Source organism: Vidua macroura, chromosome 2, assembly GCF_024509145.1.
Source record: "Vidua macroura isolate BioBank_ID:100142 chromosome 2, ASM2450914v1, whole genome shotgun sequence".
Classification (NCBI taxonomy): Eukaryota; Metazoa; Chordata; class Aves; order Passeriformes; family Viduidae; genus Vidua; species Vidua macroura.
The window spans coordinates 6068587-6092077 of NC_071572.1; the positions used below are offsets into that span (position 1 = coordinate 6068587).

General features: G+C 42.0%; 1 long non-coding RNA gene across 1 annotated transcript in view; it reads left to right on the forward strand.

The window, feature by feature from the left end:
* The first annotated feature begins 2518 nt into the window (after positions 1-2518).
* The window catches only part of LOC128822744 (uncharacterized), a 65872-nt gene continuing 44899 nt past the window's right edge, over positions 2519-23491 (forward strand). The window contains exons 1-2 of the long non-coding RNA XR_008441581.1: positions 2519-2894; positions 20595-20702. This is a non-coding gene — a long non-coding RNA (uncharacterized LOC128822744). The remainder of the gene's footprint in view (positions 2895-20594; positions 20703-23491) is intronic.

Below are 23491 nucleotides of genomic sequence, written 5' to 3' on the forward strand. Positions count from 1 at the left end.
CTTACAGACCTTCAGTCCCTTTAGATATTTTATATCCATGTTTACCTGACTGTAGTCTCTGTAACTGGACTCCTGCACTCATCAGTATGTGTCCATTTGGGTCTGTGAAATGCTGTGGGTTCCCAGCTTGGCAGGCTTAAATCTCACCACCGTGATGTCTCCTTCTCAGGTGTAGACATATGGAGAGGTACAAAGACTCCTGCTGTGTAACTGAGGTAATGCTGACTTGTTTTGGGCACATCTTGGGAAGAAAAATGGGTTGGAGCCAATGTCTTGGCCTCATCCAATGCTGGTGAATCTTAAGATGATCACTCATCCTCTGGGCATAGGCAGGCTATGCAGTCACATCCATTTAATGTTAGAAGATATCTATGCATGAAAAGAAATAGACCTCAGGATGGTAATGATTGGTCCTATCTTCTTTATGGGGTCCACAAGTATCAACAGAAATGTGCACTTTGGTAGAATTGGTGCAAAACAGGGCTTCAGAGGATGGTCTCAAACGGTGTCCCCTGGGAGCTTGCCTTACCAAACAACAACATCTCCTTCAGTTCAAAGAAAGTCAAAATATTTTCAAAATTTGGTATGTAAGTAACAGTTGCAGCTGCTGCAGAGATGTTGAGCAATTGTGGCTGAGTGTGGGAAGTGGCCTGTGAAATCAGGAGAGGTGGGGAAAAGTCCCAATGTACAATTTCTCTATTGAGTGTGGGTTCCATGTGAAGGCCTGCGACCCTGACTGTAATTTCACCTTTTCTGTCAGTTTGACTTCTATTTCCATTTGCCAGCCACTGTCATTATTTTATGCCTCCATCGCTCATCTGTTTGCCATAGCAATTTCTGCTAACTCTATCCCAGCTTATGTGTTTTAACTACTAATGGCTTCAGGTGGAGAGACTTGACCTTCCTTCCTTGACGTTTCCTCGGTGTTCCTCTGTTGCTGGGTATGGAATGCAGGAATTTTATCCCCCCAGAATGAGGCTGTAGTTACCTGAAGGCTGAAAAAATGAACATTGTATTTCAAGGCAGTAGCACATAGCAGTGAAGAACCTAAGTGGTGCTTTTCATTTAGCCTGGTTTCCTACAATCTCTTTTTTTTTTACCAGGAGCAAACAAGTGACTATTCCAATAATTAAAAGGAATACACCTGGAGAATAAGCTGCATAATGAGTGCTCCAGATGTTGACACTTCAGCTCTCTGATTGTGCTTTTGGTCTCCACAGATCTAAAATGCAGAAGCCAAATTCCAGTTTAGAGCCGCTGCTTTCAGATGGTAGCATGAGCTCTGGTATCAGCACCAGTTAAAAATATATTATTATTATTATTATTATTATATTAATTATTCTTTTCCAGTGCATACCTCAAAGTGACACTTAACAGGAGGAAGACTAGGGAAGAAATAAATACTGAAATGTGATAGCATGCATTTTATATGATGTACTCATGATCAAAAGTGAAAGCAGTGACCTGATAAGTGTTCCTAGTTTTAATATACCTGAAGGAGGGAGAGATTTACTCCCACTATGGATCTATATATGGCTGGTTTTGGTCATATGGAAATATGTAGCTTCTATGCCCAGGGGTGATGGGGCAAAATCTAGGGTAGCTGTACTCCTCTATGTATGAGTAAACTGGCTGTATTTCTCTCTTATTCAGAGGATATTCATCTTGCTTTTTAATCTTAGAATATAAGCATGGCTGAATCTCAGAGAAAAGGCTTGAAAAAACCCAGTAAATTTCTTTTTCTTGTTATACTGCTTCGGACACCCTTTTCTGAATAAAATGGCACAGCCAAGCGTGAAGTAACAAAGGAATTGTAAGCAGTGGCCAGCTTGTGGGAAGTCAAAACTATCTACAGCTGAAAATGTTCTTATTAGAAATGAAGGGCAAACAGGAATATAATTTATTATTGCCTCTCTATGTGGCTTCAGAGATCACATATCCAAAGTAAAAAAAGGCATGCATATGTTCCCTAAGATATTCTTCACCATAGAGGGGCTATATATCAAAACCTTATTTCCTGGTAATGAATTTTAAATAAGTGCCCAGGGCATCAGGTCACTGATGTTTCCACTTTGCAAACTGGGTGGGCTATGAAAGCCCCTAGAGCCCTTCAAAGGCGCCTTAAAAAAAAGATCCCTAGCTTTAACTGACCAAACTTTTCAAGAAAAATACCTGAAACAATTAGGAGAATGAAAACCAGGAGGTCAGATTACTTGGCCCATGGCTGAGGATTTACATAAATAGGCCTAACCTTTGACTTGAAAATAAAAGGTAAGTACAGAGCCCTGACAGAACAGCAGGTCACTGGTATTTACTCTGTAAAGTACTGCCTCTGATGCTATGACAAAAATGCTAGGAATTCCACTGATCACCGTGTGCTGATAGGGCTCAAAGGTATGCAGGCAGCTAACAGAAACCCAGCCTACCTGACTGATCGAAACTGCATTACTCCCACGCATTTATAACCCACAATCTGCGAGCGTGGGAAAGCGTGCACGGCCTCAGACTAATTCCTCAGGAAAAAAAAGGAGAAAGTTACTGTCCTTAAACTTTTTTTTTTTAAAGGTAGTTTGGGCAACATATAATAAAATTAACAAAACTTCTCTGAGCATCTTGAGACATTTCACAGTGTGTGGTGCTGTTCAAGTGACTCCAGAGCTGGTGTTGCCCATGCAGGCTGAGATTGGTACCACATTCAGCATCTTGGGACTTTGTCAAAGATGAGCTGTGCTTCAAGTGTTGAACTGGTAACCAGCTGTAGGAAGCCAGTCCTTGGCTCAGTTTTTAACTGAGGAAACTTTAGACAGCAAACCTGCAGGAGAAATGCCATGCTGTGTGTTTGTGCTACATTTTGTCAAGCAATGGCTGTGTGCTCCCAGGTGAGAGATGGAAAGGTGAGCAAAGCAATTTTTTTTTCGTTTTTAGTTCTAGTACAATAGAAAAGATACTTCAGACATTTTTTTCTTTTCTACATGGATAGCAAAGAAAAGAGGACCCCTGTGAAAGTGGAAACAATAAGGGCAGAGTTTTTATGTTCATGTTTTATAGAGAGAGATTTGGTTTCCTGTTCCAGTTTGAGACACAAGCACACACCAAGTATCCTGCAGGCTGTTTCAAACTTGTTTCACTAATTAATCAAAAGTGATCCATTACAGAAAACCTGCAGGAATGTCAGAGATGGATGCTTCTGCTCTACTGTTTTTGACTTGCTTGTTGCAACAGAGGGGGAAGCTGTTAGTGCCTGTCTAGTAAATTGTTGAAGGATGGTGTAAGAGAGCCTGCCGCCTTCCTCTTGAAGGGCCAGGGAGCCTGGGGCTAGCTAGTCACATGCTGCTTTCCCTGGCTGCTAGACCATTGTGGGGTTTTGGAGGGAGGTGGAGGAACACCCCACAGCTGGGTATTGATCAGAAAAGACAGGCTGGCCCCATGCCCTGGGCACTGCCTAGCCAAGCCCTACGAATGGAAAGCTGGGCAGGCAATGCTGAAGCAGAAGGAGACAGTGGCCACCTGAGGATGGCCAAGCAGGGTGTCCCAGCACCCATGTGTGACCAGCATGGCCAGGGTAACACTGGGCACAACTTCCTTTCCTCTCCAAAAAACAGGCATGAACTCAAAGGGAAGTTAAAACCCTTTGAGGGACATCCAGTCTGGAGGGTGTTTGTGGTGACTACAACCCCTTTGGTGTTAGTCCTGGTGCCTCCCCTCACCAGCATCAAATGCCTCCTCCAGTGGACCCCACTGGCCCTGGTCTTCCTGGACAGAGCAGTAGCCAAATGGCCCCTCTTCTGAATCAATTCTGTGATTCCCTCATGCTAAGAAGGCTGCACTGCTTTGGTGTCCGTGTGTAGGCGTGCTGTGCTGGCACTGTGTCACTGTGTCACTGGTGCACTAGGCTTGGAGGCCACAGGGCAGAGGTGTCACCTATCCAGTCCCTGTACTGTGCTGCCACGTGCTCAAGCTCTTGCATGCTGAGCTGTGTTCCCTGCCCTGCTCCCATCATCTGCTTCTGTTTGGCAGGCAGGCTGTTAAGGGCAGCATCCTTTGTGGAGTGCTATCCCTGCACAGTCCACTCACAGACTGCTCTTGAGTGCTCTCAGACTAGATTTTGGCCAGTGAGATAGATTTTGTGGAATGCTGAACTTTGTACCCTTACCTTGACCAGTGGAGCAGCAGACTGTCTGTAATCTTCTTCTGATTCTGTTTCTACTAAAATGTCCAGTTTGTAAATCCTCTTATCCCATTTTGCCATCCAAAACGTGTTCTGGCTTCCTGTGGAATGCCTAAGGGCAGTATTGAATTCATCTTTATGTGATCTCTGATGGTAGGCGGCTTTTTCTTAATGGTGCTTGTGCCATTCCATTCTTGCAAAACCACAGGAAAATATTCAGTATGACAGGACTTTCAAACATTGTGCTGCCATTTTCTTTCTTCAGATAATTATTTGTTTTTTTCAGGATCACTGTTAAATGTGACATTCACCCTGACATTCCCTAGAGGCAGTTCAGTTCATGCACACGTAGCTTTTCCTTCAGTCTCTGCACCTAATGGAGCAATTCACCTTTCCAGCCCCTTTTAGCTTCTGCTTTGGAGGTAGAACTAAACTTTCACTTCCTACAAGAATTGAATGGAATTTGTTTGGGGAGAGTGTAGGGGTTGAACTCTGTTCCCAAAAACTCATCATCAGCCCCTTCAGTCTCCACCAATGTTGTTTGCCCCCGACCAATAAGTGCCTCTCTCAGCAGATAAAAGCAAGAATTTCATAAAATTTTAACCCCAGGGAGACATTTTCTTCCCCAGCTCTGTATTGGTTGAACATGTTATTTATTCCTCCACTCATCCACTTGCTGTGCTGCCTAATTAAGGTAAGACACTGGCCCTGTAAAACCCAGATCAGCCCAGCTTGCCTTCTTTTGCCTATAGATTTTCCCTCAGACCTAGAAAGACCACAGTGTAGACCAGAGATCTGGGTACCTACATTCAACTGGAGATTAAGATGCCCCTTTTTTTGCTTAGGTTGGTTGTCTGTTCCACTCCAGGCACAGTGCTGTCCCCAGCTCTGTCAGAGGACTCCCTTGAGTGGTATCTCCTGGGTTGCTGAGCACATGCTCTCCACACATTTGTAAACTCCTCCAGTGCCCTCATGTAGCTCAGGCTCGTTAGGTTGCTTCCCACTGCACAGAAGAGCTATTTCATATATTCACTCATAGCTGGAAAGCATAAACATTCAGAAGAAAACATTACTCAAAGTCATAAGGATGGAAGGCTGCAGTTGTAAAATCTTGTGTGGAGAAGCCCATTTTCTCTTGTGAAGAGCTCTCAGGCACCATATCAAGCTTGTGTTTTTCTAGAGGAGGCATCAGCTGAAACAGCGGCAGCCAAAAGGCATTGATTCCTTTCATTTATTTTTAACTTTCCCATTGAAATGCCTGAGGGGAAAAAAAAAGGGAAATCACTCCCTTGAAGAACCCTTCAGCTCTGGGAAAGATACCTGCTGCAATCTAGAAAGAAGCTTGTTCCGGGAACAGCCAGGCCAGGCATTGCCCAGGGGGCTGCAGTTTGTTCTTTCCTGATCTATTTATTTAACCGTGAGCACAGCAACCTCTTTCAAAGGCTGTTGCCGTGGGTTTGGTTTTTGGTTTGGGGTGGGGTTTTTTTTTGGGTTTTTTTTTTGTGGAGTGCTGAGCAGACTCCAGTCATGGGGGTGGAACGCAGCAAGAGCAGGGAGAGCCTGAGCCTGGGCAGCCTGGGCTGTGTCAGCCAGCCGGTCACAAGGATGCCTGTCATGTGCTGCTGCTCCTCACACAAAGATCCCTTTCTTTCCATGCCTGGTGGGTTCTCCATCAATGAGAGGACCTTGTCCTACGAACAGAAATCAAACGTCTGTAATTGCAGTGTCACTGATAAAACATTACTTCTTTACCAATTTGTGTGAGCACTTTGACCTCCTGCTTCAGTGCAGCAGACTTGAAGATTCTTTTTTGTCTCTGGCTCTTTTGAAGGCTGTGCTGGAAATACTGCAGGAAGGTTTATTTGGGGAGTATTTTTGATCCATCTCAAGCAAAAAGCTACGCTCGTGCACTTCAGTCAAAATTGCACTGAATTGTCTGGAGTGATTGCTAGCTCTAAAAAAAAAAAAAAAAAGGATTTCAGGTTATGGTTTATTTTTGCTTAAATTTAGAACTGCTTTTGCATGAATAACTAGTATTATGTATTTTCAACAAAAATGAGAACAAAATTTCTGCTCCACACAGCTTCCATTCCTAAAAAAAAGTGAAAAACTTAAGAAGGTTGAAAAGAAAAAAAATTTCAGTGCTGAATAGCATGGCTGAGCAGCTGTCTTATTTTTTTCTTCCCTAAATTGGATTATTGCTATAACTGTTCTTTCTAAGTTAAGATCTCACCGGGGGAAGGAAGAAAGTTTCTAGGTTTCCCAGCAGGAAAGTCTTTAACAAGAAGTTAATGTAGGATAATGAAGGGGTCAGGAAAATCGTAAGCATGAATGGATTGTCCAGGAGGCTGTGCAGAGAGGAGTGCAAATAAAGATACTAAAGAGGAGGGGAAATGTGCAGCAACTCTTTTGAATTTTAACCAAGCTTTTCATGCCACAGCACATCACCCTGGGCACAGCAATCAGCAGCACCCATGGTCAGTGTCCTAAGTTGTCACAGAGAAGAGAAATTTCTTGTTTGTTCATGTGTTTTTCTTTAAAGGGAAATACCTTACAAGTGACAGGATTTAAAGTCTAGAAGATGCATAGGAAGACAATGCTGTTTGAACACAAAGATGAACTGAAAATGGGGAGAAGCAGATATTTTTGGGATTTTGAGATTATTCTTGAAGTTTGGATTTTGAGATTATACTTGAAGTTTCTAACATTTAACTCCAACAACAGGGAATTAGAACAAATTAACTGGGTTAGCAGACCACTTAGATTTGCTGTTGTTTTTCAGTCAATAGGTCACTTCCCTGGGTTAAGGATTGTGCTCTGCCAAGCAGCAGGATTTTCTTGCTGGTTCTGTATTGATGAGAAAATAACTCTCAGATTCTATACTGCCATAGGTCATCAATAAAATAAAAAACTATTATGTTCTTCAATACTGCAAAATTTCTGCCTTTAATAGTCTTAGAGTAATAATACTTGTAAACATATTTGAAACCCATCTCAGACATTTTTTTTTTGCAAGCAGTTTTATAAACATTATCTTCTTCTTCTTCTTCTTCATTATCAGTCCTTGAGATGCTGTGTACTAACTGTGCCAATAGCTAATTCAGATTTATTAACTAGAGTGGGATTTTGCCAGTTAGGTCCCTTTAGGGTCAGGCTTGGACACTCACAAGTGTTATGGCCATGGAGACTATTTCATCATGCAGGTGTAGGTACCTCTCTGGTCTGTATAGTTGTGTTTGCATTGATACCCCTAACAGTGAAATAACTTGCCAGCTTTAAACACTGCGTACAATGGATGAGAGACAGCACGAGTAGCACTGAGTTCCGTGAACAGGTCTGTTGCTGAACAGCATTATTAGCAACAGAAAAAATGCTTCATCCAAAAAAAAAAAAAACCAGAAAAAATGCTATCTCATCTACCAGTTTCAGGAGGTTTTATTGTTCCCTGCTAGGATAAGAAGATTCCACATTCCTTATTTCAGACAGAAGTGGTTTTTATCTGTGAAATGTCCTCACTTCTCAAAAACAGATGTCACAGGCTAAAATACTTAAATACTGAGGAAAATGACAGGTCACCCCTTTCCTTTTGCCCTCAACAAAAATGAAGTCATGGCTAGCTACTGGCATTTTTTTTAGGAATTATGCCTGCTCAGGTTTGTTTTTTTTTTTTTAATATTGCTGCAACTTTTTTTTTCCTGATTCCTGCAGAAATGAGGCTTATGCAATCCTACTGCGTGTGCTTGTATCTTCGTCACTTCCACACCCCCGAAATCTTTTGAACCTATTGACAAATTTCAACCCATTGATCTCTCAAAGAAAATCAAGTTCCTACAAGCTTTGTGAAAATAACCTGCTCATAGAGAGGTTGGCTGCAGTGTGAACAGGCACCATTTCAGCCAGAGGAAAACCCACTTTTAGGAGAAGTGTTTATTTATAGACACATGTCCATGGGGAGCATTTCAGGGAAAGCTGTTTCCTTCTTTGAACTGAAGTCAATTGAGTTTGAGGCTCTGGTCTTTCAGTAGCCAGGCTTCAATGTACTGATCTCCACAGCATGTGGGGATACTGATTTGTAGTAATGATTTACCACCTTAACTGCATTTAAAGCAAATTATTTTAAAAACCACTTAATTTTCCATTTCCTCTCCTTTTTCTTCCCTTCCTTTTTTTTAGAACCAAAAACTGCCCAATAGCCTGTCTCTTAAGACCAAGACATTACGCCCATCACCCTAGAAGTCAACCCTTGACCTTTAACACTGTCACTTTTCTCTGTGGATTCTCTGAGGTTAAAGTTACAGAATTGCTGAAACAGATAACAGAGTGCAGAAGGCTGAAAAGTGACTGAGACGAACCTTCAGGGACAAAGTTAATCTGTCGGAGCATTTCCTGTGTGTACTTTGAAACCTCTCAATTTAACTTGATCAAAGCATGAGCCGACACGTTTCAGCTCCCTACTGAACAAACAAATTTGCTGCTTATCGTTGTTGCCACCTCAGCCTTTAAGTTACTTTACTTAGTAAGCCAGTACATGTTAAATGAACAACCTGGTTACTACAAATTCTGGGTGCTGGTCTCCAAAAAGCTGCAGTTTCCCTGACATTATTTAGCTCAGCACATCACAGACCCTGTTTTTCACCACAATCTCAATGTAACGAAGTTTAAGCCATGCACAGCCAGAGGCCTCTTAGAGACCACTAGATCCATCAGCATCCATTGGCTTATATTTCAATATCTTGGGATTCTACCTTTCTTTTTCATTAATTCCCACAGGGCATATGTGAACTGAGAAAATAAATGGTGGTACTTTCAAAATACATTTGTTAACTCTTATTAACACCTTTCAAAGCACGTATGGATTAACAGTTCCTTTAAACATCACTTTTTAAAATCAAAAGCAGTAACTAATACTTTTTAAAATGTTCTGGTAGTTGGGATTTTTTTCCCAAAAAATATCTTTAGTCAAGTTAATAATAACAATAGTAAAGACTAGTGTGAGGTGTTGCATGAAGGGAGCATGGCCAGACATGATAATGAGCTGAAGTGGCTGCTTTCTGTTTTTAAACCAAAACAACTTGGCAAGTGTTTTCAAACCAAGTCTAAAGTATATTCATTGTTTTCCATTTATTTAAATCCACTGGCCCGTATTTTCCAGCATATTTGCCTTCCCTTATTCTCAGAGAAATTGAATCCAATGATTTGATTCCTGTGTCAACTGTTCTTCAGTGCTTCTCTGTGGCTGCAGAACCCCTGAACTAGGAAATTACTCCTGTCCCTTCAGGGTATAGGTTTCTGAGTCCATCATGCAAATATTGAAATATCCTGGGCTAGAGGAAACAATCAGTCAATAAATCAGTCTCTTAAACCAACCTTCCTCCCAGAGCAATGCTAGAAGGGAATTTTGCTTGATATAGGTAGGTACAGATATAACCTACTCTTCATCCAAACCATGGTTGCCTTTGGCAGCTTCTTTCCTTCTTTCAAGTAAAACTGACTTAAAATATTCTGCAAGCTCAGATATTAAACATAATCAGTTTTTGTTCTACTTCTGCGTTCATCACTCATTGAAAATGCAAAATACTTAGACAATGTAAGTAATGATGGAAAATTTCTAAAAAAGTGCAGTGCAGTGACACGTCTTCTCTTGGAATTAATGGGACATGTGTGATGCTCTCCTGAACAATTCCCTCAGTGTCATTCAGAGACTTGTGAGCATCTCTGTAGGAAATGACAGGGCAGCCAGCCACATGGCAGTGTCTGCTGACACGGATCAGCCTCCACAAGCAATTCAATAATAAATGTATCGTGTCTTTCCCCATAATAATCACAGACTAGTTGAGTTTAGGGGTTTGTGAAGCTTGCAGGTGATCTTTTGGCTTTGCTGGCATGTAAGACTCTTTCAATTCCACAAGGTTCCTTCCCAACGTGGACTTGCACTGATTACTCTCTTTCTCCATGTTATTAACATGTTATTAATATGTTGCTTAACAAGTTAAGCAACTTATTTTTCCACCTAAATGAAAACTGTGCCAGACAGAAAACTCCTTGCCCAAAAGAGGAGTTATCACAAATAAATGACCTGCATTTTGGGTTAGGTTTAATGAATTAACTGTAATTATTGCAAGATAATACAAGATTTATCATTTTGCCAACCTGGTTTCAAATTTGTCTAAGGAAATCTAATTGCAACTAGTTGCCATTTTCAAGAACAAATTTAGGCTGCAGAGTTGGCTGTGTAATGTTTCCATGCTTCTCTGGCATGAAGCAGAACTCTAAAAGTATTCTCCAAATAGGGAAAAGAGCAAGTTTATTCTGGACTAGGTGGTGGCCTGGTGCTTGTTTTCCACATTGGGGTTATTGGAGAACCAGATTTAAACCCTTCATTGGCTTGATCTGGGTTTCTCACACCAGGAGGGATTCCCTTGACACCACTCCATCAGCTGCTCTGTGATGGATCTCCTTAAATGGGTCTGGCCATATAAGTTGCTTGTGCTTCTCCAAGAGATGTTGTCTGTGTGGGTTTGAGCACTGCTCTATGATGAGGGACACTCAGATGCTTGCTCCTGAGCCAAGGATTTTTTATTTATAAAAAATGGAAACTTCTGCAGTGGGTGGGCTTGGAGGAGATGCTTTTTCCTTTCTATCAAATGACACTGGTGAGAACACCTAATCCTGAAATTGAAATCCCCACATCAGCTCCAGCAGCCTTGACACATATTGTCTCCTAGAGTGACACAAGCTGGTTTTTATACCAAAAAAATTTGTTTTAACATCTGTATTTCCATAAGATTCTCTATCTTTTTTAGCAAGTCCACATTTTGTAAAAAAAAAAAAAAAAAAAGGTATTTTTTAGACATTTCCATAGCAGCTCTAGAGAATAGGAGGTCAAAGGACTGGTTCCTTGGGCTGCTCTGTGGATCCTTTCACTCAGAACTCAAAAAAACTTCAGTCCTTTGACTCCCCTTCGCATCCCAGCTGGTCTTGGCACAACTAATCATAGAACACTGTTGTTTCGTAGTGCGACAGAACACCAGAGCTGATGCTGCCTGGAACATGCTGCTAAGGGCTGCAAATGCCCTTGCAGATATTCCTGTCTGTGCTGAAGCAGCCGAACAAGTCAGGGCCCCTAAATAAGCAGGGCTGCATGGAGGCCAGCAGCCCAAAGGTGACCTGTCCCATGTGTGGAGCCCTTACACAGCTAGTAATGGTTTTTAAAAGTAGAACGGAAACAAAACATTTAAAATCCCTTACAAAGGAGTCACCATCAGCTGCTGCTCAGCTGTACTGGAGGCCCCGTCTCAATGGAAGTCTGGCTGAATGGTTGGGAAGTAAATTCCACACACCCCTAGTTACTAAAGGAATAAGAGCCAGGATTTGTCAGCCTTACATGCTCCTTGGCCCTTCTCTTTTGGATGAATATTAGTTATACTTTTCTAGGTGGTTTTGTGGGTGGATAGAGACAAAGGAGAAAAAATATCTCTATTTCTGTGGCAAGGCCACCTGCTAGTGTCTTCTCAGGGTGGTGGCCTCATTGTGTGTACTGCTTCTTTTTTCCTCTACAGACAGCCAGTGTTCCACACATCTGCAATTTTCCAACCATGAGTTATTTTAAATTCAGACACCAATTTTAGCCTTCAAAAATTAATCTTTGCAAAGCATCTCTGTCAGGAAAACTGCTCTCCATTAGTAGGAAATTATTCAGAAAAAGGAAGACAATTTGCTTATTTATGTAAGAAACTGCTGTACAACTAAATACAGATATAGGTCAGTAAAATAAGTTCTTTGATCTATTGCCACAAGAAATCAGTGTAAATATGTTTCCTGATAAGAGTTGCTACAACATAATTGCATTTTACAAACTGTGTAGTGTGCTATTACTCAGGAAATGTGTTCACTGATATACATGTCTCCACTCAGCCTCATGGCTGAAAGGTTTGCTTTTTCTCTTATTTATACTTCTTGCACATTTTTTAATAAGGTGATTAAACTCATGAAGGCATGGAAGAGAGTCCAAATAGGGAAAATTGATTCTAGAGCATACACAACCACAATTGAAATAGACACCAGTTGATTGTTTTCAAACATATGTATGTTAGTGGCATTTGAGTTTAAAATGCAAGGCAAATATTAAGAGGGATTAATTTATACTGTCAACTATGACTGTTCTGATCTTCATCCTTTTGCTAGAATAGCTGAGAGCACAACTCCATCACAGCCATAAAAAGGCTTGTTCTTCATAGAGTTTTGTCCAGTTTTAGGGGGAGCAGTGCTCACTCTAGAAATTGAGCCCTCCAGAGCTTGCTCAAGCTGCTAACTGAATGCTGGTGGTATTGGATGCTCACCAGGTCCTCACCTTAGGGCAGATTTACCCTGGGCTTTAGTGGGATTGCTGATATGGGAAGATGGAAATGATCTGTTAGAACTCCAGCCATGATTCCCTATTTACTAGGGATGCTGCCATAATAATGAAAGGTATCCAGGTAACTCCTTTCAAGGTTTGTGAACCTACCTGCTGGATAGAAATTGTTCAGCCAGGCAGGACTGAGCTTATTAAACATTGTCTCAGCATGAAAATATGTATGTGAGTGTACAGGTTTAAGCAAAGCCATCTCATCAGATTTAATATGGGGGATATGAAAAGAGCATTGTTAAGAGTGTCAGGGAAGTGGTTGCAGTAGTATTTCTTTGTTTTGGAGAGCACATGGTTGAGCTACCAGAAACAGAACACCACAGCAGGATGGGAAGAGCAGGAGTGCATCTCTGCACTCAGGTTACAGAGGCTGGGATTTGACTACTTGCGGGCTGCTATAAAGTCCCATTTTGCCTAGGCATGGTATTCTTGACAGGATAAACAACCCCGTTCAGGCTCCAGTGGGATGTCAACCATCATGGTCTGTAGTAGGCAGCAGAGGAAAAAACAGTGGGTCACTCCCAAGAGAGAGGATGTGGTTCTGGGTTCATTGCCAGAGTGGGAGGCAATTCCCGCATCCTGCCTTTTCACTGGGTTCTGGAGCCAAACGTGCTGCTCTGCACATCGTGTTCTTGTCATAGAAAAACGATTTCTACAGCTGTCTGCCCTGCAACAGCTTCAGGGACAAGGCCTTCCTGGGACAGCCTGAGGGAAGCTCTTGCTTTTTCTTACAGGAGGTGCAATATGCAGTCACGTGGAGGACAGCCTGAAATCAAAGTGAAACTGAAATCTGATTTTTCATTGTCTACTGGTTTTGGAGGAGTAATGGGAGCCATCACCATCGCTTGGGATTTAAGTGAGCCTTGTGCTGTTCCATGACTTTACTACTCCTGACCTCTCTCCTCGAGGTATTTCCTTTCAGTTTTTTGGGAACCACTGTCTTTGTGTGACTGTGAAATGGTTCAGTAATACTTGCCTTCCTTCTTAATTCACTTGGAGATTGACTGGTGGAAAGCATTTGGTGGAACAGTCTGAGTTCCTGATGGCATAGCAGTTCAGACTGTGATCAGGTTCTGCAAAGGTAGAAATGTTTTGTCTTGTTGTGATTGTAACTCCCAGAGTATGCAGAAAAACCTTAGAGATATATAGGATTGTCCTTGCCATAGTTGTTAGAAATTTAGCTTCATCTTTTTCTGTCTTCATTTTTTTTTTTTTTACCTTTTAAAATATGTTGGAATATTGAATAAAATAGAGAAAATAAACCTATAAAAGAATAAAAGAATACATTAAGAATATATTATAAGCAGATACCAGGAAACAACTACATTCATGTTGCACACAGAGTCTCAATTTGGCTGTTTTGGGACAGTACAGTCTCTAATTACATGAACAAATACCATTTTTTGAAGTCATATGATATAAAAATATTGACTATTTAAAACCTTAGACAAACATGAAAGTCCCACCAGTTATGTTACTCTTCCTCTGCTTTGTTGCCCTTGTGGGTATGACACTCATTTTCTACAACAGTTCACTGACAGTATGGAGGGATTGCAAGTGTGTTCAAATGTTCCTGACTCCAGTGCTTTCCTAAACAGGGATAGATGTAAAAAATTTTTAAATACTTTCCTCACTTAAGCCCATGAAGATTGCTAGCAGGAGCCATAGCTGGAGAGCAGAGAACCTTGGCTGGGAGGAGGATGTCCCATCACTATATATTAGAAGAACAGGGCTTATCTTTTTCAGATTTCTGAAGAGAAATCTGAAGAAAAGTCTGGAGGGATTTCAGAAGATATGTAAAAGGAATGTACACTAAGATATGTAGAAGAGGAATAGTCTGACCCAGACAGAAAATTGTTTTTCTAGTCTGTGTGAGGGCATCTAACTTGAGTCATCTTACTTAGGGATGAGAAAGTTAAAGTAAGGCTCTGGATACTGAAAGATAAGGGTATTGATAAGATACCTGAAAAGCATGAAAAGAAATTCGGTGTCTCCTTCAGACATACATCAGGCTTTTGCTCAATCTCTTCCCCAGCAGTATTACATGGAGAAATGCTTCCTTCTGTACAAGAACTTTTCTACTGGTTAAAGACATTAATGAAGTCTGAGACAGACCTTTAAGTCCTGTTTCTTGACTGCTCCTAATAGACTGCATGAACTCAATCACACAGTTTTACATCCCTGAACTCCACCTTATTTCTCTGTAAGACAGCCTTCTGCTTTCAGTGTTAGGTACCTCACACAGACTTGTGAGGACAGACTTTATGTAAAGCCAGCAAAGATTTGCTGGGAAAAAAAAAAAGGGTAGTGTAATCATAACATCTTAGAGTTATTATCTTTTGCCATTAAAAGAATTGTACTTTGGCATGTGAGAAAGGGAAGAAGGAAAGATCTGCTGCTCATTAGCAGCTTCCTTCCTTAGGCTCTGAGCTTCCAGAAGTGTGAGCACAGCTGCAGAGAAGTGTGAGCACAACTGCAGTCCCACAGCAGCCTCAGCTGATGGAGCAGCTGCCTCTGCAGTGCAGTGCCATCATCTGCCCCTCTCTTCAGCCCCACTCTATTCCCTCCATCCCCTGCACTGGCCCAGATGTTCACTGCTCCTTTGTGGAGCCATTTTAAGGTGTTGATGTGGAAGAAAGCTATCTGTGACCTTTTGTTTGTGGAGATAAGGAAGGCTCTGAAGTGTGGCAGGACACTCAAGGTGCCCCAAGGTGCTGCAGGAGAGGGGGAGAGTGGTGGGACAGGACAGCAGAAGTGGCTGTGGTGGACAGAAGACACAGTGACTGAGGATGCCAAGGAGCCACAGCCTTTCCCTTCAAGCCAGAGCTTCCTGGTGTGATGGAAGCTTCTGCTGAGACTGCCTGGCTTCCCTAGAACCCCACAAACACCAATGTTGCCCTGACTGTGGGGGAAGTGCAAGAATGAAGAGAAAGGAGAGGAGTGAGGATGCTGTAAGATGGGACTACGATCAAGAATTACTTTAAGAGAGAGAAACAGGAGTCTGAAAGTACCATGGGGAAAATGCTGTTTCATGGCTCTGCAAAGCTGACCAGACTGGGGTTATTAAGAGAAGTTTATCTAATAGTCTGGATATACAATTTTCCCACAGTAGAAAGTGCCGGATTTGCTCGCCTCTTAAACTCTGCAAGGAGTTGTGGTCCTTCTCCCCTCCCTTAGAAGGGGTGAAGTTGAATAAATAATAGGACAAGGATGAATGAAGGTACAGGGCATCTTACCCTTTTCTAAGGGGAGAGGCAAAACAGAATAATCACCCTGGTATCTGGAAAAGAGACCTGGCAAGGACAGGGAGGGGCTCTTGGTTTTTGGTCCTTCATGGGATCATCAATGATGTGGTTGATGGTGTGAATTATATGAAGAACGAGGTGTTTCACTATTATTTGCTAAAAAGGGGGGGTGAACACCCTGACAAGTTACAAAGACAGGATGATTTAGGTTGAAAGGAATCCCTGGACATAATCTGGTTGAAACTAAGCGCTGCCAGCTTAGCTCAGGATTTGTCTTCCTTGGTTTTGAATGTAGGATGCAAATCCTACAGCCTCTCTGGGCAAGCACTTCTAGTGTTATCTGACTAAATATCTGAAGCAAATTAAGAAAGTGGATAAAATGCATAAATCAGATCATTGTATATGTTTTACTCATAGGATGCTATGGAGTGGAAAGTCTGAATTGCTTCATAAAATGACCAAAACACAACATGAAAAACACTTCCTGAGCTACTAAAACTGTGAGCACATCTGGCTCGAGGCAGCAGGTTGAGGAATGAGTATGAGTCCCACCACAACTTATTTGTCCTCCTCTGCCCTGAGACACCTACTATTGACCACTGTCAAAGGTCAGGTATTGGTTTTGAAGGGCCTCCAGTGCACCCAGCATGATGGTCTTTGGTCTGATCAGTGGGTGACCCAAGCCTGCCAACACATCAAGCAGGTGAAAATGCTGCTTTTAATTCTGCCTTCAGTTTTCACAGGACAGCTGCCCAGGCAGGTTCGGACCTATTTCCATCAAGCATTAAAATTTGGTTTCATAACATGTATTTTTCTGTCAAACTTTGTGAATAAAACAGTGCAGGAAGATGTCGTGACTAACGCGAAGCTTTTTATTCAGGCAGCAGATGAAGTGGGTTAGTTTTAGAAAGGAGTAGGAGTCAGAAGAACATGCAGCTTAAGCAGACAGACCAACCCTGGTTAAACTGAAGGGAAAAGCAGTGACACTAGGACCTGTATATCTGATGTGAAAGACTAGGAATACAATACTGGATTTATTGTTCGGGTTATACATTATCCCAGAAAACTGTGGTTTTATAGTGGCAACATCTGACCGCTTGCTATCAAGAGATAACTTGAAAGTGCTGCATGATAGGAAAGCTGTTCTTTTCTTGTTGCAGTTACTTTTATTGACGAGCTTTCAGACACCATGAAAGAGTCCACTGGTACTCAGCAGCAAAATACTGTTCACAACCAGCCAGAGGAAGATTGAAGGCATGAACAACAAAGCAAATTAATACCCTGCTGCCTCTCTGCACACATAGCTGCTTGTTCAGCCTTCAAAAACAAGTAAATAAAACTCAAAGATGCTTGGATAAAGAGATAAGATGATTCCTCAGTGCAGGAATGTCTTCCATTTGTTGGATGCAATGTGCAGCATCTTGCAGGAGAGATGCTTCTTTCTGCAGCAGAGCCCCCTCACTCTCACATCAGACCCCTCCTTTCCCACTCACAGGAGTTGATAATCTCTTTTGTTGCAGAAACATTAATTGATTGCTTGGGGGGGAAATACATTAAGAAGGAATGCAATACTTTATTTATAGGTTAGTTGTTGCTTTTCCTCCTGTAAATTGCTTTCACTTCTGGTGGTTGATTGTTAAGGAGAGAAATGCTGTGATCACAGGCAAAGGCTTTCTGGTGTCTCTGTCTTCTTGCTCTAATTTCTGCTGTTCCCCTGCTGAGCTCAGCTGCAAAGGGAAGTTCTGCACCAGCTGTGGTGGTGTCCAGAGCTCAGGATGGCACAAACCAGGCACAAGGGCTCAGCAGGCAGATCCCAGGCAGGGGATGAGCCAAGGGACCTGTGACAGGTGCAGTGCCTGGATCTGCAGCTCCAGTTCCAGAGGCTTAGTGTTGCCAGGAATGTCATGGTCAAGATGTGGTGGATGGGCAGGTGGAGTGAGCTCAGCCAGGTGTCATCATGGACACCAGCTATGCCAGAACACCCAGTGTCTGAATCTATGAGCAAAAAGATACCCTCATTTCCCCTCCACATGCACTTGCAGGAAAGGAGGAAGCCTAATCTGTGTCCAGTGGGGCTCCACCTCAGATGAGCAGCTCTGGAGCCAGAACTTGTCCTGGATGGCAAAGGAAGGGCAAGCTGGATGCCCACGTCTGCACATTGCAAAGATGGGGAGACAATGAACATGCACATTATTTTGGTTTTGCAGCTTGTATCTTACCCAAGCCTTTATTTTTAGGGATCTCAGTTAGAACAAGGGAAATAGCAAAGCTTTTAGTAAGATCAGTTTCTCTAATGACTCACCAAGTGCTACAAAGTCAAAACAGGTTGCTTGTGCTTGAAAGGTATAAAACATGTCATTTTTATGGTTACTGTACAAAACACTGCATATATGCATGCAAGGGAACATTTTAAAATCTCATCGAGCTTTTCTCTTGTGCAGCTAGAGGCTCCTTTCTCCTGTTCTTTTATTTGTGTGTCATGATTTGTATTAAGCATTATTGCTCTAGCAATTAAGCAAATTTCCTCACTGCACTCTGCCAGTCAGTGTTGCTCCTTTATACTCCCAAAAGAAAGGAGGAATTAAGTTGATGTACCGGTGTCCCAAAACAGATCCTTTTGCAGTCCACTAGAGTCTTTTCATTGGTGTGAGAAGGGGCATCAAGTTCTGTGAGCACTGGGGGATGAGTAATACCTGCATCTGACCTCCAATAAAGACCTGCAAGTCCATCAAATGTCTGTTACATAATGCTATTTTCAACAACAATTAATACACCTACATTTCTTTAATGTCTTTCATTCCAAATGAAATTTCACCACCATAGTGGAAAATGTGCCTTTACTGTTGTAATTACACAAGATTTGACAAGAAAAATATCCCTTTCAGCAAAGTCTGACAGAAAAACAAAATTTCAAGGAAATAAAATATTGTGTAATGCAATTAGAGGTTTTTGAAAAAAATGTTTGAGGGAAATACTCTGATATCTTCAGAAAAAAATGACAGCCATTTTAGGATTTTCCATTAGTTTCTTAATCTCTCCCCCCTTTTTAAAGATTTAAAAAATTTGATTTCATGGAACAGGAAGCATACAGAATTACCCAAGCCCCTAGAGGATACAAAATAATATAAATAGTAGCATGTGATATTTCCTTGAGTGGAGAATAATTCTTGTACATCATATTCCTTTTGCAAGTTATGGGACACCTCTGCTACAGCACCTGATGATTGCTGATGTGGCTGATCCACACCAAAGTCCCACTTCCACAGCAACACCTCTACCCAGGCCCCCACAGCTGGTGTGGAGCTCACCTGGGTGTGAGCTGCAGACAAAGGATGCTCAAGACATCCCTGCATTGTTTTTAGACCTGTCTGAAATGGATTCTAAAAGGAGTTTATCTGATGCGTTAAAGCAGCAATGCATACAAGAAATAGTTCACATCTTTGAGATCTTTGGTTTCTTTGTACAAAGGTAAGTTACAAAATCCCTGGTAGAACTCTGCAGGTGAAATGGCCTTTTTCCTCCTCTTCATTCCTGCTGGGGAACTGTGCCAACTGGTTGCTCAAGGAATTTGTCCTTCTTACCATGCTGGCTACAGGATGAGGACTTCTTGATGAAGACTGTCTTAAGGATGGGGATGAAGTAAAAATTTAACCACACTCTTCCCTTGCAACACTGGCTTCACAAGAGCACTTTCCCTCCCTAGGCCATGGAGAGATGTTATAAAAACAGGTGGAGGTGCATCACTCCCATATGGAATTGTGGAGAACGTTGGATTCTGTGGGGTTTTTTCTACACTGTTGCTGTGTGACTTGCACAAGCTGTTAGAAAAATTGGAAGACTTAATTGTGGTGGCTTTTGGGAATGCCTTCCCAGCTTGGTGCAGGTATTTCCTGCCCAACAGCTCAAAAATGGTAATTCATGAAGTAATTCAAGGATGCACATTTCTTTCTGCTCTCTGCTCATTAAAAAAATCAGTGATTGCAGACACAATCTCCAGAGTGGCTGTTCTGTGCCTTGCCCCATGGCTCTGGCCTTCCCCCAAACAAGAGGGCTTGGTGGTGGTGAGTACCAGGACAAATTTCCAGGGCCCAGCCACACATTGTAGGGGTGGAAGGAATAGCTTTGAATGGCCTCTAGTCCCTAATCCTATTTACATCCTCATGTGGTCAGAGAAACCTTTGACTAAAGTGGTCTTCAAGTTCTGGAAGAATGTGCTGATCTAGGTCTTGTGCAATGCCACAGACTGGGGACAACCCCAGCAGGGAAGAGTTTTACAGCAGGGTGATGGAAAGGTGGGCTTGTTGCCCATGGATGGCTGAGCTGACCTGCACCCCAAACTTCCCAGTACTGGTCCAGTAACTGCTCTAGGCTCTTGGAAACATGGCTTGCATGCCCTCCTCCAGGACTACTGAGCTGCTCTGCTTCTTCAAGATCTTTAAATTTGGGTTTCCCCACAGCCAGACCTTTCTCAGGCTGCTTAGCTTTTTTTTCCTAGTACACCCACATAATTACTCCAGCACAAAGAGTGGGCTTGTGAAGCAGCAGCATTTTAAAAAACCACAAACTCTGATCTCAAGGCAATCTTTCCCTCCCACTTCCTCCCCCTTCAAGCAGGGGTGTCAGCCGTGCTGTTTCTTTCAAACTTTCTCTGAGTCATCTCATCAGGCAGCTTGTAAATACTTGAATGCATCCATCAATGTCAAGTCAAAGTAAGTAAGTAGCAGCACATGCTGTGCAATGGACTTCCCCTTGCTCACATTTCTTTCACTTTCAGGGATGCAGAGAATTTAGGGGTGACCCTATCTTCCTGTACCATCAGCATACATACAGAGATGTCATCAAAGATGTTGTCTCATCATGAGAACAAGACACCAGAAATAAGGTGAGCTGCTTAAATTCAAGAAGGCTTCAACTCTTCTGAAACTCCCACTACTGCATTATCTGCAGTGGAATGCCTTCATGTAGGATGCTCCATTCATTTCATCCTAAATCTAAGAAATTTGAGGAGCTGTGTTACCAACATGCCTTTGAGAATTTGAGAATGTGTCATTGCTAACCATTTTGGACCAGCTGGTCACAGCATTATGAACTGTTGCTAGAGAAATATTATGTTTTCATATTACAAGGGTGTAATTTGCTGTGTCATTGTTGCGTACTAAAATCTAAAAGGCAGAATGTGATTCAGAGGGTGCATGGAACAGAAACCACCTCCTCAGAAGGCAAAAATTTCTGCTGAAGAGCAGCAATGCTCCCGAATATGACTGATAAACATGTGAGTCTTGTCGTGAGCTAAAAGGCAAAATATGGACCCTGCACCAAGGCTTTGCTCAGCACAGTGCATAATTCCCTGATTTGTCTGCTAGCAGGATGGTTTATGGTAATGAAATCATGGCAGTGGGAAGAAAGGAAAAGTCTTGCAAAATTTCTGAGTTATTCCCTCCAGATGGCTTGGAAGGAAGGTCTGGTGTCATCGTGATATTTGCCTAATAACTCCGAAATGATCAGTTGAGGTGGATGAGTGTACTCTCAAACAAGTATATGTGTGGAAATATGTTCCTCCCCAGCCCTTCCACTCAGACAGGTTGGTTATGTGTGAAAATTACATTGTGAGTCAGGAACTCAAGCTCAGTGCTACCTTATGGAGTAGACTGGGGGGAAATTGGCTGAGTAAGAAGAATGTTATACTGCCAAATGGAAGGGAAGATGTTCTGAATACTCTTCCTCCTCTCTTCTCCAGCCCCCAGTGAGAGCTGAGCACAAGTCCTGCTGTGAGGGGCATCTCACTCGTATCTACTTTGCTTTTAAAACATAATGCATGGAGATCTCCCTCTGAATTCAGTGGCCTGTCAGAGTAAGATACTGGTTAAGGTGAGCACAGATGGTAGAACTGATCCACAAGCAATTTTTCCCTGCCATGACCAAGAGACATTTCAAGGGTTGCCCTTCCCTCTTTTTTCTCAGGGAGTGCAAGTTTAGAATCAGGATAATTGCACAGCAAAAATGCTTTCAATCTCACTCCTTTATTTACTTTTTTTTCATTATTTCCTTCCACTCCCAGGTGAAGGAATGTAGGCTGTTTGAAGAGCTGATCTGCTCGGGTGGGGCATTAACTTAATTTGAAGCATTGCTGAATATTTAGTCATGTTCTGTAGGAGTATTAGAATCAGAAAATTCTTGGATTCCTAGCAAACTCTGCACGTGTACATGATCTCCAGAAAGAGAACAAGTGTTTAAAAACAAAGGTCTGTACACAATTCTGAAGTAATTTAAATATAAGATATATATATATGTATATATATATATATAATTTAAGTTTAAAACATCTTGCAGTACTACATTACTGACAGCTGAAAGTCAGACACCAACTGTGACAGCATAGATCTGTAAAGTGCTTTAGGGAAAAATTACTAACTGGTATAAATCTGATTTTAAAATAAAGATAGCACAAAGAGAAGTTTGAGTTAATTTAAATAGGAACATGCCATTTACAAAGAGAAGTCTCTTTACAATGGTCAAACTGGTCAACCAACAGTGGTTTATGAAGGTAGCTCTTTTCTTTTTAAATCCATTAGCTTGTGCTGTGGCATGCGACACCTTGCTTTTGTGACTTATATCTCTAATTCAGGACACTTCCCAAGTCTGCTAAGGGCTATAGCAAGATTCTCTTCTCTAAAAGATTTTGTGTTTTCAAAAAAAATTTCCCATTTTGGACAAGGATGAACATGAGTGCTTAAGTGAGCATTTAATCCAGGGCTTACAGAAGTGTTTTCAGTATGGAATCACTTTGTCTCCCTTTTTCTCAGAGTAATAAAAGTACACTTTTTTTTAGAAAAGCATAAGTACCTGATTAAGTGATGGCTTTATAAATAGGCCCTTTTCTGATCCTTCAGACTCAGACTAGAGATGGAAGTCTCACAATGCATACTGGAGTGGTGTGCAACAAGAACTGGACCCAGCGTTTTCAAACCAGGTCCACTCATCGTTCACACACACTGGCTTCTGGCTCTTTTGGTATCAGATTTCAGAGGAAGGTAGAAATTGTTGGTAAAGTACAAATGCTTTAGAGTGAATACGCTTTCACTGTGTGAAAGATGAGCTCAAAGCTGATGGTGGATGACAGATTGGCTGATTTATCCAACTTCCATGGACAGTTTTCCAGCTGTAGCTCCAGAGCCATAGTCAATATGTAGTCATGTAACTACTTCCTGGAGAGGCATAATGAAGTAATTAGCTGCCTAAGCTCTATCAGATATACTTGCCCCTATGTGCCCACAAAACTGCTCCTGTGAAAGTCAAAACACAAACATGGGAGGAACTCCAAGCCATAATGTTATGTTCACAATCAAAGTGAGGCAAAGGCAGCTGCTGTATCAAAAAACTCCCCCCCCACTTCCATTGTCAAATCAAATTGGCTTTCAGGTCCTAATGGTCATTTCCCAATCCCTCATCTGCCCAGAGGCTGACGGCAGCTCTCCCACAAAGCCACACAACATCATTCACTCTCACACACCACGTTGACTTCAGCACCGAGGTGCATCTCATGCCCTGACTTATCTTGGTACGTGCTGCCTATGAATAATTCAGGACATCTCCAGACAAGTTTACCATTTCAGTCCAAGTGAATAAGCAGCAGTAACAAATTCGATGTAAAAGTGTAGCAACAGACTGTGT